Source organism: Oncorhynchus nerka, linkage group LG7 (genome assembly GCF_034236695.1).
Source record: "Oncorhynchus nerka isolate Pitt River linkage group LG7, Oner_Uvic_2.0, whole genome shotgun sequence".
NCBI lineage: Eukaryota > Metazoa > Chordata > Actinopteri > Salmoniformes > Salmonidae > Oncorhynchus > Oncorhynchus nerka.
Window position 1 is genome coordinate 45,566,367 of NC_088402.1, and position 24,683 is coordinate 45,591,049.

A 24,683-nucleotide genomic window follows, 5' to 3' on the forward strand; every position below is an offset into this window, starting at 1 on the left:
TAGCATAGTAGTTTTTTTTTTTTACAGACTGCATTGATATTGGTTAAAAACTGGGGTGGTGTTCATCTGTGAAGGTGGTGTTTATGGAAACAAGACAAGGTGAGAATGAGACAAAGGGGAAAACACACATGCACACGGGAGTGAGCACACACACACAGGCACACACACACATGCGCACACAAGAACAAACACACACACAGAACCATCTGAACTGCCAAGATCCCACAGCTGTGCCTCTCCCTACTCTGACACCCTGGCCAGATGATTGACACTTTCACAGTCTAACACACACCCAGTCTCACATGCACACATACCCACCGGGTGTTTCACACACACACACACGCACGCACACAGTTGTGTCTTACTACTGTATACTTGTGAGGACTTTTAGGGAACCAACTATTGATTCCCATTCAAAATCCTATTTTCCCTAACCCCTAACCCTAACCTTAGCCCCTAACTCCCAACTCCTAACCCTAATTCTAACGCACACACACACGCACGCACGCACACACACACACACACACACACACACACACACACACACACACACACACACACACACACACACACCCTAACCCCTAACCTTAGCCTCTAACTCCCAACTCCTAACTACTAACCCCTAACCCTAATTCTAACCCTAATTTTGGGGACTGGAAAAATGTTCTAAATTCTCTGAATTTTTGCTGGTTTACTATTCTTGTGAGGACTTTTGGTACTAGTAAAATGTCTACACACCGACACTGAATGAGTGTAACTACTTTAATCAGTGTTCATCACTGCAGACTCTCATCTCACTCTCAGACAGACCATATAACAAAGAAGAGAGAGAGAAGAAGAGAAGGGGGGTGAGAGAGAGAGAGAGAGAGAGAGTGAGAGGAAGAGAGAGGGGTGGGAGAGGAAGAGAGAGGAAGGTGGAGAAAAAGGGGCACAGAAACAGCTTGTAAAAATGTGGAATGGTGTCTAAAAGTTTACAGTGCCTACAGAGTCCGAGACCGTGGCAGTTTTGATGTACTTTATCGTATACTTCAAGGTTTATTTCTTAGGCCCATATGGCTGGGCCTTGGCGGGAGAGGTGGACAGGCCAAGCCATCATGGTCAGGTTTTAATTTCAGTCAGGGCCAGGGGGACAGCACAGAGGGTGGGGAGCGAGGGACCACGGAATGCAGAGCGAGTCAGGCAGAGAGATAGAGAAGAGGTGAGGTAAAGAAGGAGAGATGAAGGGATATAGGGGGAAGAGATAAGGGGAGAGGGGGAGGCAGTGGGGGGGATGAGAAAGGAATGGCAGCACAGAAATGGAGATAGAGGAGAGGTGATGTGCTTTACACAGAGGAGAAGAAAGAGAGGCCAAGACGGAGGGAGGCAAAGGGGGAAAATTGAAAGATAAGAGGGAGAGATTATTAAGAAAAGACGGGTAATGTATAAATAAACTTGGAGCGAAACGGGGAAAGGCAGTCAAAGAGAGAGAGGTGGAGGGAGAGAGTTGAGATTCGTATTATTTGTGGATAAACACAATGTGTTTTTTTTTTAAAGAAATGGCTTTGGCCTTCACGTTTTAACCTAAACTTTGTAGAAAGCTTAGCTGCCTGCATAGCAGGAATAGTCATCATAATAGTAATTACTGTGTTTGGTGATTAGAATTTCAGATAGCCTGAGCAGCTGGAGTTCAGGGAGAGACTATTTTGCGAGGCCCTAATGCAGCCAGTTTGTTCAGTGGAGCATGCAGGAACTCAATGTGACCTTATGTGCGTAAAGATAGAAACACAGTTGATGTTGTATGCTATTTAAACAAGCATGTGAGCGTACGAATGGCATGTTTAGGCGTGCATTCAAATGTGCAGCTGGAGCATAATAATCGTAACGTAATCGTGCGTAACATAGGCTACCCTACAGAACACACTGGAGTGTGTGTGGCTCGAGACTTGCCAAACAGCACTAGTGAGGGTTAAGTGTTTCAGATTTGTGTGATCTGCTAGCCAACATGCTTTGTGCTCTGGTGGGCTAGTGTTTATACAGTACAGGACACTTATGTGAGGTAGTGCCTGGTGGATACATACAGACACACACACGGAAAGCCAAACACACACACACGTACACACACAGGTCACAACAACTCCCTGCTCCTGCTACCTTGGCAGTGTGTGTGCACGCGTGTGTGTGATTGACATCTGTCAAACGACAGAGCACCAGGAGGAGGAAAAGAAGAGAGGGAGAGGTGTCAGAGTATATGTGAAAGCCAGATGGAATGACAAAGATAAGGGAATAAGAAACACAGAGGGGAAAGATAGGGATGAGGGATGGATAGATGGATAGATGAGGGATAGATGGATAGATGAGGGATGGATGGAGGGAAGAAGGGCGTGCCCCCCCCCTTCCCTCTGTCAGTGTCTGTGATCATCTATTCCTACTGTTCTGTATATCAGTGACTTAGTAACCCTCAGCACAAGACCCAAGTTGAGATGATGAATTGAGACGCATACAGGAGAAAGGACAGAGATTAGGAACCACAGACAGATGATGAAAAATGACAAACAGAGAGAGGAGGCTTGGAGACAAGGAGAGGAGGAGAGAGGAAAGTGGAAGAGAGAGGGCAAGGTGACATTGAGAGAAGTGTAGAGGTGACTGCTCCTGGCTTTTAGCTGGAGGACGGACACAAGATGACATTAGTGTAACACACTTTGGCTACACCTGCTGTGAGAGAGGCCCACACACACATGCACAGACAGAGACACACACACACACACAGGTAAAAATAAGCATTTTAGGCAGATTCCATACTTAACCTGTGGAGGATCTTGCCTCCCAATCACCTATATTCTAGTAACTACCTATAAACTTCCCATGTGCAGTACAATATATGGTCCCCAAAAACAGTGATGGTAGTTTCTGAAAAGAGTAACCTGATTAAATAAACTATCATTACTCTTTGGGGTGGTTTTCCATACACAGATTAAGCATACTCCTGGATTTAAAAGGATTTTCAATTGAATTTGCTTTTTAGTCCAGGACTAGGCTTAATCTGAGTCTGGAAAACAGTCTCCGTATGTGGTTATAGCCAATACATGGACATTCTTATCGACCATTTTATCTTCATGTCGGTCACATTTTAGTGGATGTGTTGTTTAAACAGTTTAAAACACAAAAAAACATCCATCTCAGATAATGTCATCATCTTCTACTGTTTACCTTCACAGGCTCAATACACCTGGGATTGATAGTAAATGGAAGTGAAGACGCTGGTGGCCATACAAAACACGTGGTCTACCGATGAGGCTGAAATTGGAATTTAGAACGTCCTCTAAAAAACACAACACTACCAAAACAACATTTTCTGAGGGGTACCCTGTAATGGTGACCATGCTTGGTGGAGTGAAAACCAAAGACCTGCCACAAGTCACACGCCAGAGTTTACATGGAGCAGAAATAGAGGGGGAGTAGAAAGATGGGAGGGAGGTGGAAAAACGAGATGGAGAGGACAAAGGAAAAGGGAAAATGAGGAAGAGGGTGGAAAAAAGATGCATTCAATGATGAAAAGAGCATTATTGCCCCCCCTCCCCTCCCCCACACAAACACAGTGGCCTTTACCTCTCCCTCGAAGCGAGACATAAACGAGTGGAATGACAGACAGAGAGAGCCAACGGGCCCCCTCCCCAGAGGGTAAACGCACTCATCCATACTGATCTTAAAACAACAGCCTCACCCCCTCTCTCTCCCTCTTCCTCCCTCCCTCGCCCCTCTCTCCCCTGACTCACGACCTCCCACCCTCTCTCTCTCTCTCTCTCTTCTACACCCTTTCATTCATTCTTCCTTCTCTTCTCCCTTTGTCTCTTTTGTTTATCTATTTAACCACTTTTTTGCATTTGCAATGCTTTCTCATCATCCTTCCATGTCTCCCTCTACTGCTGTGCTTTACCGCAAAGTCAGTCCGAATTATCGTCTTCCTCCTTTATATCCTGTCTTTACATATACCCATTCTTCTGAGTCTCTTTCTCCACATTCTCATCTATCGATCTTTCTTGCGATACACTTTTCAGTCTCATAAGAGTTTGACCCTGTGTCATCCGACTCTTTCACCACAAGCTTCTCTGCCTCCTTTAACGTTCTCTTGTGTTTTCCTCTTCCACTTCAGAATCAATTTGTTACATGAGCTCTCCAAATGGTGAACTTATTTTTCATTGTAAAGCCCGCATTTAACATGGAGCACAGTCAATCTCCTCAACGCTGAGTCACATCTATACTCAGACAAAATAAGAAATCATTTCTCGACTCTGACACCGGTGAAATGCTGCTGATGCATCTCAGCGGTAGACAAATGAGGCAACAAATTGACTTCTCTGAAGCATTCGGAAACAATAAAACACCCAAAGCAAATCTCACTTAACTAAACACTGGAAGAAATCGCACAATAGGACTGGGGGCTTATCACACATTATTTAATTCTCTCCCTTCCTGTCTTTCCTCCTAATCTCCCTATCCCCTCTTTCTCTCTTTCCCATCTCTCTCCCCATCCCTGTTTCCAGTGGTTTGTGCCCAGACGTACATTGACCCTAGCGCTGTGGACCCAGTAGGAGGCCTTGTTCCTCTGCGTCGCTCCACTGCACATGACTGACGTTCTTTGTAAGGGAGGGAGAAATGGAGGGAAGGAAGGAGGGTGGGAGGAAGATGGAGGGAGGAAAGCATAGCAGAGTGCTAGCTGCGCTGAGGGAGGAGAGGGAGCTGAATGTGATTTATGATCAATGGGGCTTCTCCAATTACATTCCAATTAAAGTAGCGTCTCGAGCATGGCTCTAGTACAACGACAGAAGGGCTTTTGTATGGGCATGCTACTATGCCCATAATAATGGGCAACTGCACACAGTCATAAATACACACAAATGTACGCACGGACGACGTATGTATACGCGCACCCCCCCAGAATAAGTCTCTCTCCAATAGTGTTGGTTTGTGTGCGTGTGCTTGTGTGTGGGTGCCTACGAGAGAATGCAGCCCCCCTTATGAGTTTATATAAAGTCAGATTAAGGGCAGTTCAAAGTAGAGGTCGACCGATTATGATTTTTCAACGCCGATGCCGATACCGATTATTGGAGGACCCAAAAAAAAAAACGCTACCGATTAATCGGACAATTTTTAAATAAATAATGAAATATGTTCAATTTGGTTTAAATAATGCAAAAACAAAGTGTTGGAGAAGTGCAATATGTGCCATGTTGTCAAGTCCTGACCTAAATTCCTTTTTTATGTCTCCATTTTGTTTGGTGAGGGTGTGAGTTGGGGTGGGCATTCTATGTTTTGTTCTAGGTTTTGTACTTCTATGTGTTTGGTCTGGTATGGTTCCCAATCAGAGGCAGCTGTCAATCGTGTGCGTGTGCAACACAAAACAGAAAAACAACACAAAACAGAAAACAACTACCCACAAACACAGGTGGGAACAGGCTACGGACTGACGCCTGTCCGGCGCCGCCAGAGTCTCCCTCCTGTTCGGGGCCCCCTGTTCGGGTCCCCAGTCCGGGGTTGGCCACTCCAGAGGCGCCACATAAGTGGGCCAAGACTAAGGTGGAGTGGGGTCTACGTCCCGCACCAGAGCCGCCACCACGGTGAAATGCCCACCCAGACCCTCCTCTATAGGTTCAGGTTTTGACCTGTGCCTTTTTTATGTCTCTATTTTGTTTGGTCAGGGCGTGAGTTGGGGTGGACATTCTCGGTTTTGTTCTAGGTTTTTTACTTCTATGTGTTTGGCCTGGTATGGTTCCCAATCAGAGGCAGCTGTCAATCATTGTCTCTGAATGAGAAACATACTTAGGTAGCCTGTTCCCACCTGTGTTTGTGGGTAGTTGTTTTCTATTTTGTGTTGTTTCACCTGACAGGACTGTTTCATTTCTTACATTCTCGTTGTTATTTTTGTTTCGAGTTTTGTTATATTAAAATATTAACATGGACACTTACCACGCTGGGTGTTGGTTCGATCTTGACTACTCTTCCTCAGACGAAGAGAAGAAAGCTAATGTTTAAGTTCCTTGCTCAGAACATGAGAACATATGAAAGCTGGTGGTTCCTTTTAACACAAGTCTTCAATATTCCCAGGTAAGAGTTTTAGGTTGTAGTTATTATAGGAATTATAGGACTATTTATCTCTATACCATTTGTATTTGATTAACCTTTGACTATTGGATGTTCTTATAGGCACTTTAGTATTGCCAGTGTAACAGTATAGCTTCCGTCCCTCTCCTCGCCCCTACCTGGGCTCGAACCAGGAACACAACGACAACAGCCACCCTCGAAGCAGCATTACCCATGCAGAGCGAGGGGAATAACCACTCCAAGTCTCAGAGCGAGAGACGTTTGAAACGCTATTAGCGCGCACCCCGCTAACTAGCTAGCCATTTCACATCGGTTACACCAGCCTAATCTTGGGAGTTGATAGGCTTGAAGTCATAAACAGCGCAATGCTTGACGCACAACGAAGAGCTGCTGGCAAAATGCACAAAAGTGCTGTTTGAATGAATGCTTACGAGCCTGCTGCTCAGACTGCTCTATCAAATCATAGACTTAGTTATAACATAATAACACACAGAAATACGAGCCTTAGGTCATTAATATGGTCGAATCCGGAAACTATCATCTCGAAAACAAGACGTTTATTCTTTCAGAGTAATACGGAACCGTTCCGTATTTTATCTAAGGGGTGGCATCCATTAGTCTAAATATTCCTGTTACATTGCACAACCTTCTATGTTTTGTCATAATTACGTAAAATTTTGGCAAATTAGGCGGCCCAAACTGTTGCATAAACACGGACTCTGCGTGCAATAAACGCAAGAGAAGTGACACAATTTCACCTGGTTAATATAGCCTACTAACCTGGATTTCTTTTAGCGAAATATGCAGGTTTAAAAGTATATACTTCTGTGTATTGATTTTAAGAAAGGCATTGATGTTCATGGTTAGGTACACATTGGAGCAACGATACGCACTGCATCGATTATATGCAACGCAGGACACGCTAGTTAAACTAGTAATATCATCAACCATGTGTAGTTAACTATTGATTATGATTGATTGATTGTTTTTTACCTTGGCTTACTGCATTCGCGTAACAGGCAGTCTCATCGTGGAGTGCAATGAGAGGCAGGTGGTTAGAGTGTTGGACTAGTTAACTGTAAGGTTGCAAGATTGAATCCCCCGAGCTGACAAGGTGAAAATCTGTCGTTCTGCCCCTGAAAGAGGCAGTTAACCCACCGTTCCTAGGCCGTCATTGAAAATAAGAATGTTTTTAACTGACTTGCCTAGTTAAAAAAAAGATTAGATAAAGGTGTAAATAATAATAATAATAATAATTTTTAAAAATCGGCCAACCGATTTCTGATTGTTATTAAAACTTGAAATCGGCCCTAATTAATCGACCATTCCGATTAATAGGTCGATCTCTAGTTCAAAGGGCTAATGCCCATGATTACATTGATGCTAGTTTAACACACCCGTACACTCTACAGTCAATAAAGAACAAGGGAGAAAGAGGGGAGAGGGCAGCTGACCAGATCAAGGCTGGCTGGAGACTGGAAGTTAGACTGGGGAAAATAAATGGATGTCGAAGACTGTAGCATAGCTTCAACCTGTTTTTTCTGTCTCTCTCTGATTTCAACATGCTACTCACTAAATGTTGCAGTGCATGTAGATTTTGATTGGCATGTTCAATGCATGCGTATTCAGCGGAAATAATCACTCCAAGTTTACCGTGGTACAACCAACCAACAAAGCATTAGGGACTGCACTAGTATGTGGTAGAAACCAGTAATTATTTGTGACAACATGTTAGTCATCACAAACGTCCACTTGGCAATTTGCACTCTAGCATATTGGCATTAGTAACACATAATCATTGGCGTTAATTACAACAAGCAACCTGTAATAATGTTCCAAGATGGCACCGACAGAGGGCTGCCTCGCTTCAAGTCCTTACGAAACTTTGCAGTATTTAGTTTTTTTATGTATTATTTCTTACAAATGTTAGCCCAGAAAATCTTAAGTGTTATTACACTCAGCTGGGAAGAACCATTGGATATCAGAGCAACGTCAACTTACCAGGAATAGGACTTTCCCGAAGAGGATCCTTTGTCTGAACGACCCAGGGCATCTGAACTGATTCCAGAGGCTGACACAAAACAACGCTGCAGGAGAAAAGGAAGATGGAGCGATCTTCTGGTCAGACTTCGGAGGAGTGCACAGCACCTACCGCTTCCAAGTATATTACTCTCTAATGTCTGGTCTCTAAATAATAAGGTCAACGAAATCAGGGCAAGGGTTGCTTTCCAGAGAGACATCAGGGATTGTAACATACTCTGTTGCTGTCGGAGTCGGTACAGCCACCTGGATTCTTTGTGCGTCGCGCCGACAGGTATAAACATTTCTCAGGGAAGAAGAATGATTAATGACTTGTGTAATTGTAACAACATACAGGAACTCAAGTCCTTTTGTTAGAATTCCTCACAATCAAATGCCGAACGTATTATCTCCCAAACAAATTATCTTCAGTTATTGTCACAGCAGTGTATATCCCATTTTGCTCCTCCCTTGCAAAAGGCAGAAACTCAAACAGGATGTACCTATGACAAGGACTATTCAACGCTGGTTTGACCAAATCGGAATCCACGCTTCAAGACTGTTTTGATCAAGCGGACTGGGATATGTTCCAGGTAGCCTCAGAGAATAATATCGACGTCTACGCTGATTCGGTGAGTGAGTTTATAAGGAAGTGTATAGGAGATGTGGTACCCACTGTGACTATTAAAACCTATCCTAACCATAAACTGTGGATAGATGGCGGAATTCGCGCAAAACAAAGCTCGAACCACCGCATTTAACCATGGAAAGGTGACTGGGAATATGGTTGAATACAAACAGTGTAGTTATTCCCTCCGCAAGGCAATCAAACAAGCAGAATATCAGTATAGAGACAAAGTGGAGTCGCAATTCAACGGCTCAGACACGAAACGTATGTGACAGACTACAAAAGGAAAACCAGCCACGTCACGGACACCGACGTCTTGCTTCCAGACAAACTAAACACCTTCTTTGCTCGCTTTGAGGATAATACAGTGCCACCGACGTGGCCCACTATCCAGGACTGTGGGCTCTCCTTCTCCGTGGCTGATGTGAATAAGATATTTAAACGTGTTAACCCTTGCAAGGCTCCTGGCCCAGACAGTATCCCTAGCCGTGTCCTCAGAGCATACGCAGACCAGCTGGCTGGTGTGTTTACGGACATATTCAATCTCTCCCTACCCCACTCTGCTGTCCCTACATGCTTCAAGATGGCCACCATTGTTCCTGTACCCAAGAAAGCAAAGGTAACTGAAGTAAATGACTATCACCCCGTAGCACTTACTGCTGTCATCAAGAAGTGCTTTGAGAAACTAGTCACGGATCATATCACCTCCACCTTACCGGTCATCCTAGATCCACTTTGATTTGCTAACGACCCCAAATAGGTTCACAAACGATGCAATCGTCATCACACTGCCCTATCCCATCTGGACAAGAGGAATACCTATGTAAGAATGCTGTTCGTTGACTATACAGTGAGGGGAAAAAGTATTTGATCCCCTGCTGATTTTGTACGTTTGCCCAATGACAAAGAAATGATCAGTCAATAATTTTAAAGGTAGGTTTATTTGAACAGTGCGGCAGGGTAGCCTAGTGGTTAGAGCGTTGGACTAGTAACCGGAAGGTTGCTGACATGGTAAAAATCTGTCGTTTTACCTCTGAACAGGCAGTTAACCCATCATTGAACCCGTCATTGAAAATAAGAATTTGTTCTTAACTGACTTGCCTGGTTAAATAAAGATAAAATAAATAAATACAAATAAATAAAAGAATAACAACAAAAAATCCGGAAAAACGCATGTCAAAAATGTTATAAACTGATTTGCATTTTAATGAGGGAAATAAGTATTTGACCCCCTCTCAATCAGAAAGATTTCTGGCTCCCAGGTGTCTTTTATACAGGTAACGATCTGAGATTAGGAGCACACTCTTAACCTCTTACAGCTCCCCCCCCTACTTTGTGCAATTTCCGCCTGAAGACATACCCAAATCTAACAGCCTGTAGCTCAGGCACAGAACCAAGGATATGCATATTCTTGGTACCATTTGAAAGAATACACTCTGAAGTTTGTGTACATGTGAATTGAATGTAGGAGAATATAACACAATAGATCTGGTTTAGATAAACAATGAAAAAAAAACATGTTTTTTATTTTTATATCATTAAAATGAACAAGATAAAACATACATTCAGATAGGATGATGGGGACAATTTCAGTGAAAAATATAAGAAGGCAACAGTACATGTGCAAAGTTTAACTTCCAAAATGAGTGTGCTACATGACATTGATCATGAAGTCACCCAGGTGTCCCACACAAGTAGCCCAAATGTACCCAAGTGGCCAAATTGGTGAAGGTATACATTTTGAAACAAATAACTATATACAAAATACCAGAATGGTATTCTAACACCCCAAAAAAATGGAGAAAAAAAATGGAAAAAATAATAATTATTGATTAAAAAATATATGAATATATATATATATATATACATTTACAAAATAACATGGGTAACTATTTACATACTTTCAATATTTGGAAGTCCTCTATCAAATCAAATCAATTTATATAGCCCCAGCCTAAAACCCCAAACAGCAAGCAATGCAGGTGTAGAAGCACGGTGGCTAGGAAAAACTCCCTAGAAAGGCAAAAACCTAGGAAGAAACCTAGAGAGGAACCAGGCTATGAGGGGTGGTCAGTCCTCTTCTGGTTGTGCCAGGTGGAGATCACAGTGGTTGTAGAGGGTGCAACAGGACAGCATCTCAAGAGTAAAAATTAACAGTTTAGGGTTCCATAGCCGCAGGCAGAACAGTTGAAACTGGAACAGCGACAAGGCCAGGTGGACTGGGGACACAAGGAGTCATCATGCCAGGTAGTCCTGACGCATGGTCCTAGGGCTCAAGTCCTCCAAGAGAGAGAAAGAGAGAATTAGAGAGAGCATACTTAAATTCACACAGGACACCGGATAAGACTCCCATTCGGAGTCAGTGTCACTGTGAAATAAAATATTCAGTTAGAATAGATTCACATATGAGCCCTGTATCAACAGGTATAATAAACAGATATATATATATAGAGAGTTGAAGGTTGAATATATTAAGTTGAATATATTATTATTACCTGCTAGATCTACTGTCTCTTTTATATTATGACATTTCAGCTAGATCTACCGTCTCTATTATATTATGACAGATCAGCTAGATCTACTGTCTTTATTATATTACAACAGACCAGCTGTATCTACCTTCTCCATTTCACTTTGGCCATTGATGTGGTCCTGCCCTCTCCTCAACAGCCTCAAATAGGCTATTTCATGTGGGTTGGGGTGGGGCGGCATACACACGCATCTCACATTTCATGACATTACATGTTTTTATATTGCTTCTAAAAAATAAAAAAAAATCACAAATAATATTTTATATTATTAATTTCAAACAAGAGCATTAGCATGATAAGAACTTACCAGTCCAAAACGATGTCCTCTCCCGTTCAAAGAATATTCCTCAATCGCTAAATGAAGCATCCTACAACAATCTCTGTCTCACTTTCCCAATCAATTTATTCTAAAATTGTGTGTACATCTGTATATCTAGACTTAGATTTAGCTTTCCCTGACTTAGTCGCCATAATGATTGATATATAAACAGCTGAATCTGCGTGTTCACCAAACAATGCAGTGCGTAATATGTGCTTCTCTTTCCGGTATGAAACTTCAATAGCGAATAACTCTTGTTACGCTGGAGCTTACTACATGAGTTGGTCTTGCAACACATAAACATGGCGTATTGCCATTTAGCTCAGCTCATTGGCTATCTACCCAGCTAGATTTCAAGACGATCAGTGGTCATTGGGTTAAAAGACAGTCAATCAACGAAACAGCGGGCAAATCATTGGTGCACAATGATGTCATGACTTGTTGTCTTCAAATCGGTTTATTACAGTCAATACGTCCCGCGAAATGGCCCATCACGTTTGATTGTGTTACAAACAAACCAGTTGATTGCAGTGAAACCAAACATGACTGGAAAAGTCACGTTCTGTGTGGGTTATTTACCTGGAATGTGTCGTCGAAAATTGAATGAGACGGAATTCACGACACAAGAGGTTCACAAAATGTTTCGTGTTAGGCTATAAAAACGGATTTGATCAAACAAAAGATAATTCATTGTGTAACAATGAGCATTGGAATTGCAAACAGACGAAGATCGTCAAAGATAAACAATTTATTTTATGCAGTTTGTGATTATGTTACGCCTGTGCTGGTTAAAAAAAATGTATGGGGCTCTATGCTCAGATAATCGCATCGTATTCTTTCGCAGTAAATCCTTTTTTAAATCTGACAACGCAGTTGGATTAGCAAGATTCTAGGCTTTCGATACGTGAGACACTTGTATTTTCATGAATGTTTAATATGACTATTTATGTAGCGATCACCGTATGTTGTGGAATTTCAGCCCGCTAGCGGGTTCCGTGCGCAGAGAGGTTAAAGGGAGTGCTCCTAATCTCAGTTTGTCACCTGTATAAAAGTCACCTGTCCACAGAAGCAATCAATCAATCTGATTCCAAACTCTCCACCATGGCCAAGACCAAAGAGCTCTCCAAGGATGCCATGGACAAGATTGTAGACCTACACAAGCCTGGAATGGGCTACAAGACCATCGCCATGCAGCTTGGTGAGAAGGTAACAACAGTTGGTGCGCTTATTCGCAAATGGAAGAAACACAAAAGAACTGTCAATCTCCTTCAGTCTGGGGCTCCATGCAAGATCTCACCTCGTGGAGTTGCAATGATCATGAGAACGGTGAGGAATCAGCCCAGAACTACACGGGAGGATCTTGTCAATGATCTCAAGGCAGCTGGGACCATAGTCATCAAGAAAACAATTGGTAACACACTACGCCGTGAAAGACTGAAATCCTGCAGCGCCCGCAAGGTCCCCCTGCTCAAGAAAGCACATATACATGCCCGTCTGAAGTTTGCCAATGAGCATCTGAATGATTCAGAGGACAACTGGATGAAAGTGTTGTGGTCAGATGAGACCAAAATGGAACTCTTTGGCATCAACTCAACTCGCCGTGTTTGGAGGAGGAGGAATGCTGCCCACCGTCAAACATGGAGGTGGAAACACTATGCTTTGGGGCTGTTTTTCTGCTAAGAGGACAGGACAACTTCACAGCATCAAAGGGACGATGGACAGGGCCATGTACCGTCAAATCACGGGTGAGAACCTCCTTGGATGGGTATTCCAGGATGACAACGACCCAAAACACATGGCCAAGGCAACAAAGGAGTGGCTCAAGAAAAAGTCTGAAAATCTGTGGAGGGAGCTGAAGGGTCGAGTTGCCAAACGTCAGCCTCGAAACCTTAATGACTTGGAGAAGATCTGCAAAGAGGAGTGGGACAAAATCCCTCCTGAGATGTGTGCAAACCTGGTGGCCAACTACAAGAAACGTCTGACCTCTGTGATTGCCAACAAGGGTTTTGCCACCAAGTACTAAGTCATGTTTTGCAGAGGGGTCAAAAACGTATTTCCCTCATTAAAATGCAAATACATTTGTAACATTTTTGACATGCGTTTTTCTGGATTTTTTTGTTGTTATTCTGTCTCTCACTGTTCAAATAAACCTACCATTAAAATTATAGACTGATCATTTCTTTGTCAGTGGATAAACGTACAAAATCAGCAGGGGATCAAATACTTTTTCCCTCACTGTAGCTCAGCATTCAACACCATAGTACCCTCCAAGCTTATCAGGTGGTCCTGGGTCTCAACCCCACCCTGTGCAATTGGGTCCTGGACTTCCTGACGGGAGGAAACTAGGGAGTTTTTCCAAGCCAACATGCTTCTACACCTGCATTGCTTGCTGTTTGGGGTTATAGGCTGGGTTTCTGTATAGCACTTTGCGACATCAGCTGATGTAAGAAGGGCTTCATAAATAAATTTGATTAATTGATCTTGCCTAAGCCTCTCTGTCATTGCTCATCCATATATTCATATATTCTTATTCCATTCCTTTACTTAGATTTGTGTGTATTTATTTATTTATTTGATTTAATGCAATTAATTAATGATCAAAAACAACATGAGTCATTCATCAGCAGTGTTGCGAAAGGCACCATTTTCCCTACATAATAAACTACTTTTGACCAGAGCCCTATGGGTCCTGTTCAAAAGTAATGCACTATATAGAGATTAGGCGCCATTTGGGACGCAGACAAATCAGACCTGACCAGGCCAGGGAGTTTGTCGGTCTGAATGCTTAGGTTCCATCCCAAATGACACTCTATTCCCTATATAGGGATATCCATTAGAAATACCTTAGTAACCCAACTGCTGCTTCCAATTCTAGACTATGGTGAAATCTATTAAAACAGGCTTACTTTGCGAAATATATGTAATTTATTACAATCTTTGCAGATTCAATTTTTGGAAGCTATAATAAGACCATAAGTGCACAATGTATGGATCCCTAAATTGTCTGTCATGCAAACAGAAGACAACTGCATTGGTACTAATTTATTTTTAAATGTATCAACTTAAATGTCCCTGTATATACAGTACTAAGGAACACCTAACTTAAAAATAAAAATAAATCACACTACTACTTTCAACAACAGCAGCAATTACACATTCAAAGGGTACATCATGAGGTGAGAGTAAGATTTTTCAAATACAAAAGGCCCAAATGACTGGAATCATCTACCTACAAAAATCATGGCATTACAATCACACACTGAATTCAAGAAAGCCCTTTTTCAAATGTTAACAAACAAAATATTTGTAGAAACATCACCATGTGAAGACATTTGTCAATATGGATGTGTGTATAGTACCAGTCAAAAGTTTGGACACCTACTCATTCAAGGGGTTTTTCTTTATTTTTACTATTTCTTCATTGCAGAACAATAGTGAAGACATCAAAACTCTGAAATAACACATTTGGAATCATGCAGTAACCAAAAAAGTGTTAAACAAATCAAAATATATTTGAGACTGTTCTAAGTAGCCACCCTTTAGCTTAATGACAGATTTGCACACTCTTGGCATTCTCTCCACCAGCTTCACCTGGGATGCTTTGCCAACAGTCTTGAAGGAGTTTCCACATATGCTGAGCACTTGTTGGCTGCTTTTCCTTCACTCTGCAGTCCAACTCATCCCAAACCATCTCAATTGGGTTGATGTCAGGTGATTGTTGAGGCCATCTGATGCAGTAACGCCATCACTCTCATTCTTGGTCAAATAGCCATTACACAGCCTGGAGGTGGATTGGGTCATTGTTCTGTTGAAAAACAAATGAAAGTCAAACCAGATGGGATGGCGTATCGCTGCAGAATGCTGTGGAGCCATGCTGGTTAAGTGTGCCTTAAATTCTAAATAAATCACAGACAGTGTCACCAGCAAAGCACCCCCACACCTCCTACTCCATGCTTCATGGTGGGAACCACACATGCAGAGATCATCCGTTCAACTACCCTGCATCTCACAAAGACACGGTGGTTGGAACCAAAAATCTCCAATTTGGACTCATCAGACCAAAGGACAGATTTCCACCGGTCTAATGTCCATTGCTTGTGTTTCTTGGCCCAAGCAAGTCTCTTCTTATTATTGGTGTCCTTTAGTAGTGATTTCTTTGCAACAATTCGACCATGAATGTCTGATTCACGCAATGAACTTATCCTCTGCAGCAGAGGTAACTCTGGGTCTTCCTTTCCTGTGGAGGTCCTCATGAGAGCCAGTTTCATCATAGCGCTTGATGGTTTTTGCGACTGCACTTGAAGAAACTGTCTTAAAGTAATGATGGACTGTCATTTCTGTTTGCTTATTTGAGCTTTTCTTGGCATAATATGGACTTGGTATTTTACCAAATAGGGCTATATTCTGCATACCACCCATACCATGTCACAATACAACTGACTGGCTCAAACGCATTACCAAATTAACTTTTAAGAAGGCACACCTGTTAATTGAAATGCATTCTAGGTGATTACCTCATGAAGCTGGTTGAGAGAATGTCAAGAGTGTGTTTAAGGCAAAGAAGAGCTGTCATCAAGGCAAAGAATTGCTACTTTGAAGAAGCTAAAATATAAAATAAACTATTTTTTAGTTACTACATGATGTCTTCACTATTATGTGAAGACAGGTATGTGTTATGTTATAGTTTTGATGTCTTCACTATTATTCTACAATGCAGAAAATAGTCAAAATAATTGAATGAGTAGGTGTGTCCAAACTTTTGACTGGTACTGTATATTTTATAGATACTTAGTCTTATTAATTGTATTAGTAGTTGTAGCAGTAGTTTGTATTATTTGTAGGACTATTAGTAGTTAGTAGTTGTACATCAACTTTTTTATGCTGTTAATGTAATAAAACAGTAGTTGAATAAATTCTTGTAATTGTTTGTATTTTTTAAACATTCTTGAAAACAAGATGGTGCATCTTAAGAGAATTCATCTTGCAAAATGTCAAGCTTTAAAAAAATATATATAGTGCAATACTTTTGGCCAGGTTCTATAGAGCACTGATCAGCAGTACTGCACTATAATAGTAAATATAGTTCTAATAGTTCTCCATGCTCCCATCTGGCAATACTCAGACCAACAGACTCCGAAACAGCTTATATTTAAGCCTGTTAAATGGCTAACAACTACACAAGTTACTAAGTAGAAACATACAGGGTTCTTCGGTTTGGCCCCATAAGGGGAACCATTCTATGGTATATGGTAAATGGTTCTACCAAGAACCCTCTATGTTAGGAATCTCCTGGTTTACAGGCCACATCAGGCCTGCAAGTCACATTATGCTAGCTTGCAAAGTGATGTGTAATTCCTATTGAAATCCAGCCAGAGTTAGGATATCCAACAAGTGGAATTGTTAATCACCCGGATCCTGCATTCAGAATCACTGCCAGGGTAGGGAAGATTGAATACTGAGACAACCTCAACCTCAAGACAACCTATAGGGAGAAGGTCAGAGACCTGGCCGTGTGGTGCCAGGACAACAACCTCTCCCTCAACGTGATCAAGACAAAGGACATGATTGTGGACTACAGGAAAAGGAGGACCGAGCACGCCCCCATTCTTCTCGACTGGGCTGTAGTGGAGCAGGTTGAGAGCTTCAAATTCCTTGATGTCCACATCACCAACAAACTAACATGGTCCAAGCACTCCAAGATAGTCGTGAAGAGGGCACAACAATTCACAACAACAACCTATTCCCCCTCAGAAGAATGAAAAGATTTGGCATGGGTCCTCAGATCCACCATCGAGAGCCTCCTGACTAGTTGCATCACTGCCTGGTATGGCAACTGCTCGGCCTCCGACCACAAGGCACTACAGAGGGTAGTGTGTACGGCCCAGTTTCCTGCCATCCAGGACCTCTATACCAGGCAGTGTCAGAGGAAGGCCCTAAAAATGGTCAAAGACCCCAGCCACATCAGTCTTAGACTGTCCTCTCAGATTCCGCATGGCAAGTGGTACAGGAGCGCCAAGTCTAGGTCCAAGAGGCTTCTAAACAGCTTCTACCCCTCAAGTTATAAGACTCCTGAACATCTAATCAAATGGCTACCCGGACTATTTGCATTGCCCCTCCCCCCTTTTACGCCGCAGCTACTCTTTTTATCTATGTATTGTCGCTGTAATATCTCTACCTACATGCACATATTACCTCAATTACCTCGACTAACCAGTGCCCCCGCACATTGACTCTGTACCGGTACCCCCTGTATATAGTATCGCTATTATTTTACTGCTGCTCTTTAATTTTTTTTTATTTTTTTTAACTGCATTGTTGGTTAGGGGCTTGTAAGTAAGCATTTCACTGTCTACTACACCTGTTGTATTCGGCGCATGTGACTAATAAAATTTGATTTGACCTAAACTGGAACAACCATCTCAGTAACTGGTACAATAAATCTAATTACTAACAGATTGGATTAGTTTAGAAAAATGTATGTGTAGCATAACATTTATCAATCAATCAATCAATGTAGAACCAATCATTGTAAAAACACAGATTACATTCAAACAAATAATTGTAGAAAATCTCCCTTCAATAGAGCATGTTGGGAAATATTATATTACATAAAATGTATTGATATATTACTGCCACCAATCACTTTTCAGCCCTGTTTACATGTATTTTGTACTTTTTATGTATAAACCCACATCAACCACTCCAGTGCCCCTGCACATTAAATAAGGTACTGACCTGTATATACTATTCTCATGTTTCTTTAACTCACATTGTAGTTATTGTGTTTTATTTTATTATACTTTCTATTATTATCTATATTATTACCACTGCAATGTTGGGAAAGAACTCTCAAGGTAAGAATTTCACTCTACTGTTTTACACCTGTTGTGCACATGGCGAATAAACTTTGAAACTTGAATAGGGAATAGAGTGTAATTTGGGAAACAGATTAAATCAGGCCTGGCTGGTCCAGAGATGGATTGTGTAGAGGCTGAATTTATTGGTCACTCAGAGTACTGTAGTGTTTACTGGCCAGTCATTACTGATGACTAAGGTGAACAGGGCTCTGATTCAAGGGGAAATTGCAGCCAGTTCTAGCCGGTTGGTCACAGTAGAGTAACAGTAGGGCAACAGTAGAGTAGCTACTATATAACCTGGAGGCTATAGATGGGGGCCACGATTCTCTGGACCGAATAACAGTTGGACATGGTCTGTTAGATATATTATGTACGTGATAAATATGTAGCAAATACTGTAGTATTGAAATATAATATTTAATGACTGGTAGCTAGGTAATTTCTTTGACTACTTGGTAAGTGATATCACAATATTGTGTTGACTGCTGTTAGGTTCTTATTTTTTAGAGTATATAACCCACGGACACTAGAGAAGCTTGAACCAAGTTTAATTCTTCCTAAAGGTTCTGTACAGCTGTAATCAGACAGCAAAACATTTCTCACATGACAGTTTATATACATCCTACTTAAGACACTCCCTCTCTCCAATCCTTAGTTTATGCCTAAGATTACTCCCTTAAGGGGAACTGACCTCACCCCTCACCCTTGATCCAGATATCCATATGTCTTCCCTATATCAACACGGTGCTCTGATCCCGTCCCCCAACACATTCCACAGCTATCTGTCCTTCTACAGAGAACCCTTAACTTTCTATTTTGATTCTATGCTTCTTTCTCTATCACTTATTTAATATCTCAATGTTCAAAATGTCAAACCCTACACTAGTGATATAGGCTATTGTCATGGGGATTACTGGGACCAATTCATTTCATGCCTGCCGATTCATTCAATCAATCACCGTTGAGTTTACCTCTTTGCATTAGCAAGTGTTTGTGTGGAGACACAGCAATGAAAGTGTTTCCTCAATCTCTGATTATTGAGTGTTGGATAAAACATTTACACATAATCCAAGGTTTAGGCAACTGTAATGAATCTCAGATCCTATCTAGGATTATTGGATCCCAGACCACATTAATCTCTTTATAATGATATGGAGATGACCTAGGGCACTGAAGATAATCTATTTACTCACTGCTGCCCAGGAAAATATTAATACTGTATTCTTACAGACCGTCACTATTCAGCACCACCAACAGAGAGTACACATCTCTAGCTTGGACTCCTACAAACAGACTGATACATTATATAATTAAGATTGATATTATTTAGAGATTATAATATATCTATTATTTTTGGTTAATAATCCAAGACTCTCGTTGCAGGTTTTGTCTGTCAGTTGAAACCAACGGCCCTTTCAAATGGAGAGAGAATGATTAAAACTCCATTTAATTTCAAAACCCTCCCATTTCATTTCCTATGTCCGCAGGTGCCTCTTTCATGCTCGCTGCCTTTTTACCTCTTGCCCTCCCGATTTCTATTCCTCTGCTCTCCTTGAATTCAATTAAATGCAATTGCATTGAACACAAATTGCTTCATTGGCATGACAAAAGAACATTTTGTGTTGCCAAAGCGTGAACAGAAACAAACAAATTGAGCTCAGAAACAATAAGGGAGAACAATAAGTGGTAATTATGAGGCCCAATTAAAGCTGTAATCCAATGAATGAGGTATATGACAATTACAGTGGAAAAAAGGTCCCGACGGGTCGGCTGTTTTTGCGGTACCTGCTGCTTTTTCAGGTTGTGACAGGTGGCTGCGTGCTATGCTGCCATTCCAGCACACCTCTATACCCCCTCTCCAGAGAGCTTGGGAATTAGTGATAAATTCATATTACAGTTATTTGCAGTTTGAGCACAGCCACTGTTCTCGGCGAGGGGCAAATCATCCTCTTTGTGCGGCTGACAGATAGGGACAAATAATAAACGCCTACACTACAGCCACAATATGTAAACAATGGCACACCATCCCCACACAACTCATCTAAACACAGGCGCGCATACGCATGCACGCACACACACACACACACACACTAGCAATGCGCCATGCCCCACCCAACTGAGGATCTGACTTTTTCAGTGTATTTTCTGTGTTTGAGAGGTACGAAACCCACTTGTCACTTAAATCTTGCTGGATTGATTGCTTTCATTTTACTCCTGTGACTCTTTCATACTCTTTCTTGTGCCTGTGTTTTTCCCCATTAACGTTACCACCGTGGAAATGATTCTAATGACCTGTCAAACACACCCCGGTAATGGCTGAAATGGGCTCAATGGGATACATTGGCTTTCCGTTGGGATTTAATGCACCGTCTCGACACATACAGTTGAAGTTGGAAGTTTACAAACACTTAGGTTGGAGTCATTAAAACTCGTTTTTCAACCACTCCACAAATTTCCTGTTAACATTTACATTACATTTAAGTCATTTAGCAGACGCTCTTATCCAGAGCGACTTACAAATTGGTGCGTTCACCTTAAGACATCCAGTGGAACAGCCACTTTACAATAGTGCATCTAAATCTTTTAAGGGGGGGGGGTGAGAAGGATTACTTTATCCTATCCTAGGTATTCCTAGGTCTGCATTAAAAAGTAGACGTTTATTCCATGCCATAAAATTGCCTTTTACACTGTCTATTCACTCACTGGTAAATGTAAATAGAAAATTTGACTTAATTTGACTTGTTAACAAACTATAGTTTTGGCAAGTCGGTTAGGACATCTACTTTGTGCATGACACAAGTATTTTTTCCAACAATTGTTTACAGACAGATTATTTCACTTATAATTCACTGTATCACAATTCCAGTGGGTCAGAAGTTTACATACACTAAGTTGACTGTGCCTTCAAACAGCTTGGAAAATTCCAGAAAATGGTGTAATGGCATGGGAAATAAGGAAACTGGAATTGTCACATGAAGGGAAGATGCTTAATGCTGAAACAAGCAAGAAACACAGACACAAAGAGCAAAGCAAATAGGCATTTTGAGGAATATTAAATATTGCAAGCCGTTTCACATTGTTGGCTAGTCACTCGCTGCTAACAAGGCACAGATCTTTCTATAGGCTTAGGAGCTTAGGAAAGGAAGAATGCAAACAGGCAAAAAGAGGTACGGTTGTAGCCAATTGCTTTGGCATTTGTCAGGGAGAGTTTGGATGTGGTGTTTCATTAAAGGAATTGCTTTGGTCAATTGATTTTTACACCGTGTCTGCAGTTTAGCCGTGTGTGAATTAAGTGAGGCACTCCTTTATGGTAGTACTCCACTGATCCCCTCTTCCCGGCCAGTTCTCTTATTCCCTGAATGAGCGTGCATCTAGATAGTCAGACATTCAGCCCCCCAACGATTTCAATAGCATCCCTTTGATCAGTCGAGTGTAGAGGTCGACCGATTAATCGGAATGGCCGATTAATTAGGGCCGATTTGAAGTTTTCATAGCAATCGGAAATTGGTATCTTTGGACACCGATTTGTTTTTTTTGTTTTTTTACACCTTTATTTAATCTTTATTTAACTAGGCAAGTCAGTTAAGAACACATTCTTATTTTCAATGACGGCCTAGGAACGGTGGGTTAACTGCCACGTTCAGGGGCAGAACAACAGATTTTCACCTTGTCAGCTCGGGGGATCCAATCTTGCAACCTTACAGTTAACTAGTCCAACGCTATAACCACCTGCCTCTCGTTTCACTCCACAAGGAGCCTGCCTGTTACGCGAATGCAGTAAGCCAAGGTAAGTTGCTAGCTAGCATTAAACTTATCTTATAAAAAAACAATCAATCAATCATAATCACTAGTTAACTACACATGGTTGATGATATTACTAGATATTATCTAGCGTGTCCTGCGTTGCATATAATCTGACTGAGCATACAAGCATACAAGTATCTAAGTATCTGACTGAGCGGTGGTAGGCAGAAGCAGGCTCATAAGCATTCATTCAAACAGCACTTTCGTGCGTTTTGCCAGCAGCTCTTCACATATTGCACTTTTACTCTCTTCTCCAACACTTTGTTTTTGCATTATTTAAACCAAATTGAACATGTTTCATTATTTATTTGAGGCTAAATTGATTTTATTGATGTATTATATTAAGTTAAAATTAGTGTTCATTCAGTATTGTTGTAATTGTCATTATTACAAATAAATAAATATAAATCGGCCGAATAATCGGTATCTGCTTTTTTGGTCCTCCAATAATCGTTATCGGTGTTGAAAAATCATAATCGGGTTTCCAGCTAAACTTTTGTTGCAGAACTTCACGGGACGTCTGGAACAATTGTGTGTTTGTTTTACTTTCTGAGGCACAGAATAGAGACTCGCTGCTAATGCGAATTTGCCCTGGGCCCCGAAATTTCCTCCAACACTTCTTAGAGGTGTGAATCATTGTGACCAGGGCCATTAAGGGCTTATCAGCCTCCACTGTGCTACTGTGCTGCTGCAGCCCACTCTTCTCTCACCCTCCTGTGTGCTTTTGAACAGTGGCAGAGTGCCCGCCTGCTCTCTCTCTCGCTTTCTCCCGTTTGACCCCCGTCGCGTCACCGGTAACTCCAGCTCGCCTTACAGAATGTGCTTTATTTGAATGGCAGTGGCGTCCTGGGTCCGGGAGCTTTCAAGATATGTCAGAATGGCCTAATTTATTTCTGTACTATTCACTGCTAATACGCGAGGGGCAGTGGGGCGGCGGAGCAGAGGGGACTTGGGGTGGGGGGTTAAGGGACGTGATAATGGCCTTGGATCAAACTGTTGCACATTTCTCTTGCCACCTACTTTAACCTTTAATCCTCTTTCCCTCCTCTCTCCGTCCTCTGGCCTCCCACGCACCGCCTTTCCCCACAGACTTCCTTAACAGTCACAATTGGCCCTCGTCACCCAGACGGGGAAAGGAGATTTTAGGAACCTCTGCCAATTCTGCCATGGCAACACATAATTTAAAACACCTGTGCTATCAGACAGGTTTCATTAAGTAATGATGTGGTTATGTAGGAGTCAGTCAACTGAATAAGTGCAACAGCAGTCTAGGGATGGTTCGATACACCGCTTGAGTCCAATTTGAATGTGGAATCTTACAGCACTAGTCTCTCTTAGAACATTTGAAACAAAGTTACCCCTCTCTCTCTCTGCAGATGAAGTCAGCCAATTGTCTTTCATCGGCTCTATTCCTGTGTGTGACCCAATCTAGTCTTTGACTCTGGACCTCAAGATTTTACATGCTGAGTCTCTGATACGCCTAACTCTACATCAGATGTTTTAAAAGCCGGTAGTTCAAACTAATCATGTTTATTCGAAAACCATTTTGTCTGGACCACACAATATTCAAACAAGGAATCTCAATCCCTATAATGAAACTATGTATGACAGGGGACTTTAACTAGTATGAACCCAATAATATGTTTCTTCCCTCTGCTCTTTCCAACCTGTTCTTGCCTCTTCCTCCTTTCACCATATTCTTCAAATCAAAGTTTATTTGTCACGTGTCCAGAATAAAACAGGTGTAGACCTTACAGTGAAATGCTTACTTACAGGCTCTAACCAATAATGCAAAAAAAAGTATTAGGCAAACAATAGGTAAGTAAAGAAATAAAACAACAGTAAAGATATAAAACAACAGTAAAAAGACAGGCTGTATACAGTAGCGAAGCTATAAAAGTAGCGAGGCTACATACAGACACCAGTTAGTCAGGCTGATTGAGGTAGTATGTACATGTACAGAGAGTAGCAGTAGCGTAAAAGAGGGGTTGGCGGGTGGTGGGTAGCGGGACACAATGCAGATAGCCAGGTTAGCCAATGTGCGGGAGCACTGGCAATTATTATTATTTGACCCTGCTGGTCATCTATGAACATATAACATCTTGGCCATGTTCTGTTATAATCTCCACCCGGCACAGCCAGAAGAGGACTGGCCACCCCTCATAGCCGGCTTCCTCTAGGTTTCTTCCTAGGTTCTGGCTTTTCTAGGGAGTTTTTCCTAGCCACCGTGCTTCTAAACCAGCATTGCTTGCTGTTTGGGGTTTTATGCTGGGTTTCTGAACAGCACTTTGAGATATCAGCTGATGTAAGAAGGGTTTTATAAATACATTTGATTTGAGGTAGTATGTACATGAATGTATAGTTAAAGTGACAATGCATATATGATAAACCGAGAGTAGCAGCAGCGTAAAAAGAGGGGTTGGGGGGGCACACAATGCAAATAGTCC

At 41.8% G+C, this 24,683-nt stretch overlaps 1 protein-coding gene across 1 annotated transcript in view; it reads right to left on the minus strand.

The window, feature by feature from the left end:
* LOC115131784 (ephrin-A3-like) overlaps positions 1 to 24,683 on the minus strand; it is an 89,576-nt gene that overhangs the window by 35,556 nt on the left and 29,337 nt on the right. The window lies entirely within an intron of this gene.